The 12,285-nt window shown below is 36.8% G+C and overlaps 1 protein-coding gene across 3 annotated transcripts in view; it reads right to left on the reverse strand.

The window, feature by feature from the left end:
- LOC125054384 (dynein regulatory complex subunit 7) overlaps window positions 1-12,285 on the reverse strand; it is a 124,164-nt gene that overhangs the window by 10,609 nt on the left and 101,270 nt on the right. Inside the window, exon 1 of one of the 3 annotated variants that reach the window (XM_047656242.1) lies at window positions 11,077-11,277. The exons of 1 other annotated variant lie outside the window; for it this stretch is intronic. The gene's annotated coding sequence lies outside the window, so the exon portion shown is untranslated. Of the gene's footprint in view, window positions 1-9,802; window positions 9,966-11,076; window positions 11,278-12,285 lie in introns of those variants that run through there. One more of the 3 variants, XM_047656243.1, reaches the window with a different exon arrangement.

The following is a 12,285-nucleotide window of genomic DNA, read 5'->3' on the forward strand; positions in this document are numbered from 1 at the left end:
TTATTTTTATAAATTAGCAATGAAAAGACCAGTAGTCGACCAGATGAAACGCCAAGCTTTTTGTCCAATCGATGTGTCAAATGTTTTTGTGCAATGTCTGCGCCATTTATACTCATGCATTACTAGTGGCAGACGTAAACGAATGCAAAGCCAAGTAAAGTTATAACTCATTCTCTTCTTTTTTGAAGACCCGTTGGATATTGTGGACGTCAATGGGTTGTGATTGCTACCTGAGCTGCAGGCTCGTTTGTCACATAAGTATTTAAAGAATACATTCTCGATTCCTTGGACTTATAAATGTTATCTACATAGCATCTACACATAGGTCTATCTTTTACTTTTTTATTCTGTGTCGCGACTGATTCTGTGTATCCCCTCGTCACCTTCTATGTACAGTAATGTTTAATTACGTGGTAGTCAACTTTTCACAAACTTGCGGTCGTAATGGCTTGGTACCTCATATCAATTTATCCATATTTATGACACGTTCCTTTTGTATATATTTTAATTTAGACTCATTAGAATGTCGGCGGAGTCAGCAAGACTTATTATTTTTGCACGATATTCTTAATGGGCGGATAGATATTTGTTGTCGTTAATTTCTCTAAGAATCCCTCCTTATGCGACAAGATACTCACAATTGTCCGGGAAGACTGACTTAGTTTAGCAGTAACAATTTAGTTCTTTCTTTGAAATAAGTATTAATTGTCATTTGTTTAAAGTTAAATTTCAGTTTTCTTTTATTTTTATCTTTTTGTCTATTAATATACTTATGTTTTCTGTTTAATATATATTATTTATCTGTTTTGCCTTTGTATATCGTCGAAATGTTGTTTTATGTTAGCGGTAAGATTACTAATAAGTGTATATGGTACATTGATTACTCAAAGTGAAAACAAACTTTATCAACTTTTTTTTGTACTTGATTTTCGGGTCGTGTTTGATGTTGTAGGGACGGCTCTACTAAATAAATTTTGTGGTCCAAATAAAAAAAAAGAAAGTAAACTTAATTAGGGATGTATAGATTACCTCATCAATTAAACACGCAGAAATGTGTCTGCCTCCATACCGTAACTTAAAGGGTAAATTTTTGCATATATAAGATTTATTCACTTGCATACATACGTATACATATATATATACATTGTTATTTTGAGGCACATGACTCTAGAGATGCGGCGCATATCGTTATCGATACTCGAGACTCGGTAATAAGTATCGACCGGAGGGTGGCACAGATGCCACTCATGCGAGATCGCTGACTGCTGCGTTCTCTAATTGAACATGACGTGATGTACTTTATCGACTATCGATAAGTTTTAAGAAAATCATTATGACATATCGTATACCGATTTACATTATTTGGCAGTAAGAACAGTGATTAATTTATTATTAATTATTATTGATTTTTCTATTTTCGGACAAGATCATAAAATAAGATTTTATTCATATATTGTGTGCGCTTTGCATGTTTATTAGTATCAATAGGTAGGCTAATAATTCTGAGTCAACATAAGCAAGATTATTAACTCGTCATACGGTTATACATAGGAGTTTGACAGATGGTTGAAGGTCTTTGCCTTCCTGTTTCTTTGTTCTTTTAACTATAACAGGACAATTAATTGACATTAAAAATAATAATTTATGCATTTTAAATAGTAACATAATTATTAATCGCCCTATCGATAGTTTTGATGGCAACATTACCTTTGCAATCATATGTTCACAGCAAAAAGCGAAAAGTGCAAAATGGGCGCCTTTTTTATTTTATCGACAATTACAATCCAAGTAAACGTTCGCAACACAAATGCCCTCGAAGAACGGCAGTCCGCGCGAGTGATTTGCACCACCCCGTCGGACGCCGCGCGGTCGCGACGTGAGCTAGTGATGTTCTTATGCTTTTTTTATCGATTATTACTTTTGTTTTTCATCATTCTTTCCCTATACATTTACTAACAAACTTTGTTTTCATGAACAATTGTACTTAAAATATATCTTGTCCTAAACATAACACATAAGAATACTAGTGAAACACAAGTTAAGTCTTGATCTTTGTAAAGTTAGTTTCAAGCTACCGTCCGCAGTCTACGTGGCATCAAACAAAGGAGTGTTTTTGTCACTTGGCGCCGCCCTCCCGCCGCGGTGTCCGTGGCGACGAGAGGCCGCGAGCGTCGACCGGCCGCGGATCGATATCGCCCGAGATCTCGGCCTACGCGCCCGCCTCGCCGGCCATTTGCCTACCTCGACGCCTCAGGCTCGTGTGTACATAACCCGCCACCCACCACCCTACACCGATACACCCCCGCAGATTACCGCCTACAAAGCAAACTTCATTGGTACGTGCATGCAATATGCGCAAGGAGCAGGCCAGAATTGTGCCTCGGACCTCCACCCAGATTGCTTTGATACTCGAGCGAACCTCGTATTTAGCAAAGGCTATTCGGGGCTATTGCACAATGAATCTTAGCAAGGCCTAGTACCCTGTTTCAGTGTAGGAGACGGCCGCAATCACGTTAATTACTCCGGTGATAGCACCGGTATTATCTGAAGTGCAGATACTTTGGTCAGAAGTGTATACCTAGAACCGAGTCAAAGGTCTCATCTATACCAAATTTAACTAGCTAAAGATCAGTGTTTCTCATCATTTATTACATGAATGTTTCCTTATTGATACACTCGAAACTATTTTCACCTAATCAGCTGGGTAGAGTATAATAATCCAAATAAAGACAGTTATATTTAATTAATACTATTGTAACTAATAATATTAGTTTAAAAAAAAACAGTGGCGCTACAACCTGTTAAGGTTTGGCCTCATATTCCTGATTCTGTTTCATAATCATTTTTTTTAAATCTAATAGGCGAGTAAGTGATCAGCCTCCATGAGTGCCTGACACACGCCGTCGACTTTTTGTGTCTAAGACATGTCGGTTTCCTCACGATGTATTCCTTCACCGTTCGAGCAAATGTTAAATGCGCACATAGAAAGAAAGTCCATTGGTGCACAGCCAGGGATCGAACCTACGACCTCAGGGATGAGAGTCGCACGCTGAAGCCACTAGGCCAACACTGCTCAGTAATGTTAATTTAATAGACCAAATACTGAGCATACGTTTGAAGTTTAATTTCAAAAATATATATGAATAAGCAATAAACAAATAAATATCAATATTCAAATGCATATTAATTCATCGCGCGCTCAAAACGTTAAAACAAATAAACAGTATTATAGGCATTAGATATACCTAATACACAAGTATTGCAAGGCTCGTGAATTTCAATTGAACGCTGAAGGGTCGTAAATCGGCCAAGTGCAACTCCCGTTCAAACGTAAAAGAGGGAAAGTTCACATTTGCATATTGGCCGTCGCCAACTAACTCAAACTTTGCAGTCGGAGCGAAGAAAACTTTTAATGTGAGAGTCTATCTGTTTTACTTTCTTTGAAAACTTTGTCAACAATAGAAGAGATACTTCTTAGATCATGTGTTGTCTTTTTTGTTATGATAGATGCTAGTATAATGTTGCTTCTTCATGGAGAATAAAGTTAAAGAGATAATGTTCAGTGAGCAATCTACAGTATATTTGTTTAACATGAAAGATACAGTAATAAATATGTTATTAAATAATAATTTATTATGTGTTATTAAATTTGTAATATTAAGAGTTTGTTAGTCTGTAAAAGACGCGAGTTTTGGCTTGTCATTTGAATTTTTACTAGATGCATTTTTTTGAACATTTTAGATTTTGTAGGAATTACATTAAAATAATTGTTTTGAAGAACTTTTATGTGATAACAAACTTTAAATTTTGTTTCTATAATAATTTCAGCAACACATTGTAGTTTCATTCATCATCAAACAAAATTTAGAGTATATCATCATTATTTATAGCTTGAAAATTGTGTATGATTGGTTATAACCCACCAGTGGTAAGTGGCAAAAAAAAAGTACACAAGGACAAAGTGTAATCTCCTTAATAGAGTCTGTAAGTATTAGACACTTTCTTAAGGCCGATTTACATTATCTTAGTGTTTAGGAGAGTGCTTTAGGATAGTACTTTAGTTGAAACATGTAAACGCTACTTGCTTTAGTAAACGCTACGCTAAAGAACTTGCCTTTCAAGTTGTACTAAAGCACTCTCCTAAACACTAAGATAATGTAAATCGGCCTTTATGTTAAATATCCGTTTGGTAAATTAGGTTAGTTTTACGTATCAGTTTTTTTGTGTGTCCTGCGCAGTGTTAGCCTAGTGGCTTCAGCGTGCGACTCATGACTCCCGGAGGTCGTAGGTTCGATCACCGGCTGTGCACCAATCGACTTTGAAGTGTGAAGTGAACGGTGAAGGAAAACATCGCGAGGAAACCGGCTTAGACTCAACAACTCGACGGTCGTGCGTCAGGCACAGGAGGCTGATTACTTGCCTATTAGATTGACAAATGATCATAAAACAGATACAGAAATCTGAGGCCCAGAACTAAAAAGGTTGTAGCGCCACTGATTTTTTTAAATCTTAAGTTAAGCTAGTTCATTAGTATTGATGTATGTATGTTTTTGTATAAGGTAACAAAGTGTAGAAAAAAGGCAAAAGATCTCGTGGCCGTTCACCAACCAGATGGACCGATCAAGTGAAATATTCATTGTCCTCAAAACGACATAAGAGAGGCGCTGGTCAGAAACCGGTGGAACCAGATTGTCTGCTCCAGCTTCCTTGCTGACCACGACGCTCAGATAAGCTACTGACTGAAGAGAGAGATAGATCGTAATGTTAAACGATGTCTTTGTGCAGAGACAATATCTAAAGGTATATCGATAAAGGTGCGACATCTTTAATCTAGTCGGCAGCGGGTAAAGGCATAAATCTTGCAGGTCCGGGCGAGTTTTGAATCATTTAGCGTGGTGCTCTGGCCCTGCGACTTCCGTCCGGCACGTGCGGCCCCCACCCGCTATGAGCGCGTCTGTCTTGTCGAGACAAAGGGGCAACAGTGATGTTTCACTTTGTAGGATATATCGATACTTTTCGGTTTTATTTTTTATTAAGGTTTTAGTCGAAATTTTAATTTTAATCGCTATTATACCTTAGAACGATTTATTTACTCACAGTTTTGTGTGTATAGTCAACTATTATAAACTATATTATATTAGTTGCTTTGTGCTTAAAGATTATTGTGTCTGTTTCTATTTAACATTTTTTAACTTAACTTGAGTCAATAGCTTACTAATTTAATTACATATTTCAGTATTTATTATTCGTTATGTCAGCTTCTAAAGCCATGCTTTTAATATAAGATCATGCCTAAAAATTATGTACTCACAAAAATAAATAAATAATTTATAATAATCACATGGCTATGATTATCAAAATGACAGTACTTTATTTATTTGTTAGCATGTTCGTTTAATTTAAGTCATAACGACGTTTAAATTAAATCTAAGCAATAAAGTCATTCATAACAATAATTTATACTCGTAGTATCGATAACTTCATAGAAAAGCAATTCAATCCCTACTACACGACGTCCGAGCTGGCTCTAATTTGAATTCACGGAGACTCCGCGACGCGTCCGCCGCGTCGGCCGCGCCCGACTTAATGAATCGCGAGGGGGTGTGGGGGCAACCAGGGGGTTGCTAGGGGGTGATCGGACGACCACCGCATCCTCCGCGCGGATAAGTGACGCCCGTGTTGCTTCGTACATAGCTACTCCTTATGTATTGCGGCACATAGCGGCCGGCCTGTACCTACGTAACGCTCGCCAAATTTATGTCCCGCACATGTCTAGAGACCGCGGCGTACCTTTAGAGGGATTTTGCGTGTTTACGTACAAACGGGGGCCGAAGATATTCGAGATGGAATTTCGCTTGGGCCTTTATTGATGAGCTACAGCGGCTTACGTCCCCTTTAGCTTATCTTGTTGCTTTTATGTTTATGGTTTGATTGCTTAGTTCCAGTTAAGTTTTAAGAACATCGCCACTAACTAAAACTAATCATATTCCTCATAATTTTCCTTGCCCTCGAAACTATAAACAAAAACTTGCTAATGGTCAATTATGTAAATGCAAGGATCGGTATGGCTATTCTTAACTCAGTAAATTATTCAGATGATTCAAATATTCCGTAACCAGTTTGAAATAACGAAAACTTGCCTCAAAATAATATTGAGCAATTGATAGAGATTAATTCAAAACTTTATGAGCATTTTTAATAAAAACTTTTCACTTATAACACAGATTGCATTTTAAATTACGATAAACCATTGAGATCTGTGACAAAAAAAAACATTTTTTATGAAATCTATTTGTATCGTAAACATCGCATCGTTTCATTAAAACTAGTTGAACCACATTAGTAAACATTAGTGTACGTGTCTGTTTTTTGTAAACATCTAATCAGCCGTGTCCCTTCACAGCTGAATTGGACGTGGGGTTCAGAAGGGTCCAGCCGTGGGAGCAGTCTCAACATTATTCTCGATAATCACGCGATATCGATTCGCGTGCGTGCAACACTAATTTGATGTTGCGAGGTAACGCACATATTTTAGCTATTTTCTTACGCGGCGTTATAAAGGACCGTGTTTATCATGTTTAGCATTTCTGTAGAGATTTAGCGCGAAGTAAAACGACCTTATGTTATCTAATACGTTTTTGATATACAAGAGTCTTATGTAGCGCCTAGGGACTCTGAGGGAAAGATTGAGAAACGAGGTTTAGCGCTAGCTCTCGTTTCTGAATCTTAGAATAAAACAAAGATAACCTATACGTTATGTAAACTAAAATTATATTTATAGAGAGTATTAGTAAAATGTCTATTGTATATACAATTATTTAACATGACAATTAAATAAACTTATAAAACGTTAGCGTACTTCTCGAAATATACTCGTAATATGAAATTAAAATATGTAAAAGTAAATTCAAATAGGTTTTTAGTAAAAATTTGTACCCATTGACATCTTGATCATGACATCATTATCTTTGACATTTTGTTTCTTAATTTGAATTTCCCTCGCAATTGTTGAGGTAACATTTAAACAAAATGAATGACAATTGACAAGCACCGTCCTCTGTACATAGATCTTTTTTGAAAAATCATAATTAACAGCAATACTTCCCAAATTAGTGTTCATTATTTTTGCATGGTAAAACTTTGAATATTATTGATAAAAGCAATTTTTACGTTCATCAATCAATTCATATGTAACCAGGCAGGCAATTAAAAAACCTATAACCCAATCCATGAATATCCGTTTGATATATCCGTGATTAATAGAATTACTCGTAATATTAGTTCCTATATTGAACTATTGAAGCGGAACGAAATTGCAAATAAATACTTTTTAATGTTTCGTTGACTCACTTAGCTGTCCCATTCCGGATGTTTTGTTACAACCCCCCCAGAGGGGGAGGAAGCAACAGGTGTCATTACAGGATATTTTATGTTCTACGTCACTGAAATTGGACGCAAAGTTTACTGCAATAACTTTCGTGGCATTTAACTTATGAATGTTAATGAATAAGACACTAGAAAATTGTGCTGCGTACTTTGCTTTCACAGATGAATATATATTACTATAAGCTTTTTTAAAATTCTCTTAATCTATGTCTTCGAATGATCGGGGTTTCAAAGAGTGTTTTGAGATCTAGAAATCAGTCAAAAGTAGTACAAATTTTCTCTTAATACGCTATATAGGTATATATTTAAACTAGCTGAACCGGCAAACGTCGTTTTGCCATGTATATCATTTAAAATAAAAAATAGGGGTTGATAGTAGAGGGCTGACAATTGAGGATTGTATGTATTTTTGTATGTAGTATCATAAAAAAATAGAAATTAAAAATTTTGTCTAAAAAATAAAAAATAAAATTTAGGGCTGGACTACCCCTAACATTTAGGGGGATGAAAAATAGATGTTGGCCGATTCTCATAGATACCGGATAAGCACAAAAAAATTCATCAAAATCGGTCAAGCCGTTTCGGAGGAGTATGGCAACGAAAACTGTGACACGAGAATTTTATATATTAGATGGTAATAAACAAAAAAGAGTATACCATCATGTCACAATGAAAATAAATAAACCGACTGGCGGGAAACATGGCAAAAGGAACAGAACAGTGGAGCAACAATGTGTTAAACTGGTACAAAAGAGGAAGACAATTTAGAAGGTGGATAGACCACATTAAAGAAACAGCAGGTTGGTACATGGCAGAGAGGCGCACAGGGCAGACAGAAATAGGGCACATAGAACTAAATGGGCGGAAATATACTGAAATGTATTTTAATGTAAAAGTATCTGAAATAATAGGCTATTATAATTATTAATAGTGGAAAGCCGCAGCGAATTATTAGCTAAATTGATCTCGGCACATATCAGGCTACAAACACTTTAGCCAATGGCTTAAAATCATTACACGTCGATGTGGCGAAATTACAGAGCAATTTCTTAACAGGTGCCGTGTATCGGCAGTTATTCGCGTGACCGAAGACGATTTTTGACTTATGCAAACTTATTATATTAGCCACAAATTTCCACGTTGGAGGAAGTGCACAAGATTCACAGATTACTTCACTTCACGGAAAGTGTACGTTTGAAGTACTACGAACAAACATTGTCTGCCTAAAATGTAGCCTATGGGACGCCCAAAAAGGGCAGTCATCGCAGCCCATGGACATAGTGCGTTGGCGGCCTTTGAGGATGGAGAATGCTCTTTTCTCAACAATTTGAAGTCGTGTCTTTCAGGGAAGACACCCACCGTCAGTCAAAGTTCGCTATTTATTATCTCTTTCATTAATAATTATGACAAGTATGTATCAGCCTTGTGCCTACCCGAAAAAATCTTTTCACCCGAGTCGAACCCAAACAATCAAGACTACACGTAAAGCTACCCCAGATATAGCTAGAGTAGTAGCTATTTAATAGATTCTATCGTAGTTAATAAGTTGCGATTTCGATAAAATTTTCTTACGCGAATAAGACCATTGCGCACACGCATCAAATCGTGCAGTGTACCTGCGGGGGGTCGGGACGTGTTTCCCATCTGCGCCTTTCGCTTCACCGCTTAGCTTTAGTGATGCGACATTATTACAGATTTTATTCAAACCGACTTTCACGACGGCCGACCGTCGGCAAAAAACCCTTTCAGAGCCTGCCGATCTACAACTATGTACCTATAACACTTGTTCAAAAACATCATAAGAAAATTAGATATTTTCAAGGCAAAATTCGCCCCCATGTATAATACACCTACGAACCAAAAATCTATATTTAACCATTTTCTTGATCCATATAAACAAAGTCAACTTAACGGCGTATAATAAACAAATTGTGTATGTATTATTAAATAACAAAACCCACAGACAATTATTATTAATAGTTACGAAAATAATGAAGACTTTTTCTAAAAAAGTTAAATCAAAGTGTATTGTTTATATGATGAAGTTTCACATCTGAGGCCCATACTATGTTACTTCCTAGAAGTAACTTGTTATATTTTTCTTTATGGCACGCGGCAAACGGGCAGGCCGCAGGAGTCCCATCTGATGTTAAGTGGTACCGCCTATGGACACTCAATGCCAGTCTTTCAGCGTTGTGGAACCACGGATCTCAAGGTTATATTTTGTATTCTGCATTGACGTTCTATGATGAAACACTGCTGGTATTAATCCGAACAACTCCTCTAAACGCTCTCCATGGTCAATGCGGTAGAAGATGCAGAGAGACCCCACATATATCATTGATAATATGTTTATTGGACTCTATGGATTCTCCTTAGAAATTGATAGATTTTTCTTCCAGCCTAAACATTATACCTGTATTATCGATTATACCGGCATTTATCGGTACTACACATCACTAACAATGTCGCGGTTTTCTATCAATATCGCGTGATGTTGCCCTGACGAGTCACGGCTGCGGTGTTCGATAAAATCTCGCGAACGTGCGTGACCGCATCCTGTCTGCCCTTTCCCCTCCCCCGCGCCCGCCTCCCACGGCGGCGCGGGCGCATCGCGACAACGCTTCCGCCCGCGGGTCCCGCTGACCGCAACATGCAATGTTTTTCCCTTCACTTCGCCTGTATAATGTTACACGCACCTTTTGTCGTTAAAACGGTTAACCGTGTCCTCGGTTATAAATTACAGTTTCTCGCAACGTTAAAAGATTGTTTTACTACGCATTCCTTAAGATATCCTTAAGTATCAACAGTTTTGTGACGAAAGAAATATTTGTCTTGAACGATGACTGAAAAATAATTTTTAAAATAAATAAATCAGTGGCGCTACAACCTTTTTAGGTCTAGGCCTTAGATTTCTTTACCTGTTTCATGATTTGTCAATCTAATAGGCAAGTAGGTGATCAGCCTCCTGTGTTGACTTTTTGAGTCTAAGGCAAGCCGGTTTCCTAACGATGTTTTCCTTCACCGTTCGAGCGAATGTTAAATGCACACATAGACAGAAAGTCCTTTGATGCACAGCCGGGGAACAAACCTACGAACTCATGCATGAGAGTTGCAATCTGAAGCCACTAGGCCAACACTGCTCCTAAATTTGTATTCATAACTTTCACTTCAAGGACGTTATCGTCATAGTTACCTACTAATATAATACTTACGACAATATTGTTACTAAAACATTAATAACCATATAAAAATTTACTGCTTTAATAAATAAATTATTATAATTAAATATAATACATAGTTACACTGAAATGACTTAATTGTTAACAATCCATTTAATTATTAATTACTTAATTAAAGTAAAGATTTGTTTAATGGCGTAAAAAGAACTTTATAATTAGTAGGTAATTAGTTATAAGCTGTGAATTTTTCTCAATAAATAAAATAAAATAAATTATCCATATTTGTACAACAATTTCGTATAGAAAAGCCAATCTGGAATAAGAATACTGATAACACTATTTCACATCCACAAGAAAAATTGCGTAACAAAACGCCAATTTAAATAGCAACATAAAGATAAGTTGCTTACTTATATTATTACACATCTCATAAGTACTAAAAGAATGCGATTCTATTAAAAGTTATTACTGGGAAAACCTAAAGCAGAAAAATAATGAGTGAACGCACCTGCAGTGTATCCGCGGCCCTTGACGTGATCGTAAATAGGTCGTAAATCGATCAACCCCCACGAAAGGTTTACGGTTCACTGCGACTCAGCACCAAGGGACTTTTTCTATGGACCCACATAACCCGCGCTTTTAATAGCCATTAGAAAACGACTCGTTCAAATGCCAGCGTGCCTCTTTAAATATAGTTAATTGATCATTTCAACACGAAAGCTGGATTGTAACAGGCGTATTATTAACGACTTAAGTTGTATTATAGGAATTATTTAGTATTTCCACAGATATCACGTGAGCCAAGGCAGAGACAACTACAATAGACTATAGAACACGATCATAACAAGTTTTTTATCTATTTATTATTAAATATAGTAAATTAATCATTTCAACACGAAAGCTGGATTGTAACAGGCGTATTATTAACGACTTAAGTTGTATTATAGGAATTATTAAGCATTTCCACAGATACCACGTGACATGAACACACTAGAGCCAAGTCAAAGACAACTACAATAGACTATAGAACACGATCATAACAAGTTTTTTATCTTCGTTACATATCTAAATAATTTGAGGGCAATTAGAGAATTAAGATAATCTTTTGTAAGTTCCTGTAGTTTGTATGTATGGCAAAAATGACATTGTTTATTTGTTTACCTTGGAAAATGTCTGGTTTGTTAATATTTTATTGCCAAGTTGAATTAAATTAAATCTCTGTCTACGTTATATTTTGATACCAAGTTTAAAATATTTCCTCAACTAAAACGAAGTCTTTAAATAACGCAGTGACAGAACCAACTTGACAAAAATAAGCGAATTAAAACGTAAAGCAAAAGAAGCAAGAACTATTAAAACACACGAGCTCAATAAGCCTGCACTCGGTGCGCGGAATTCTTAAAAGCGGTCGCATCGTCTCGCGGGGGCAGTCGCATATTTTTTACTCCGGGTCAACCCCCCATCGTTGACGGGGGTTCCACCCCACGTGGGACGGGTGGGGTTAATTAGTCGCGAACGCGGTCCGGCTCTACTCCATCTAAGTTGTTTCCTTCTTTATTTGCCCACTTGATACCGATGTGGGGATTCGGACGATAGTAAAATAAGGATTATGCTAGAGCCTTTTAACTCTGCTTAAATTAATGGCTAGTAAAAAGTCAGTATTGCGGTAACGTCACGAGATACAGTTAAAAAGTTATCTTTGTCCAACATGCCTACA

The sequence above is a fragment of the Pieris napi genome, chromosome 12 (genome assembly GCF_905475465.1).
Source record: "Pieris napi chromosome 12, ilPieNapi1.2, whole genome shotgun sequence".
NCBI lineage: Eukaryota > Metazoa > Arthropoda > Insecta > Lepidoptera > Pieridae > Pieris > Pieris napi.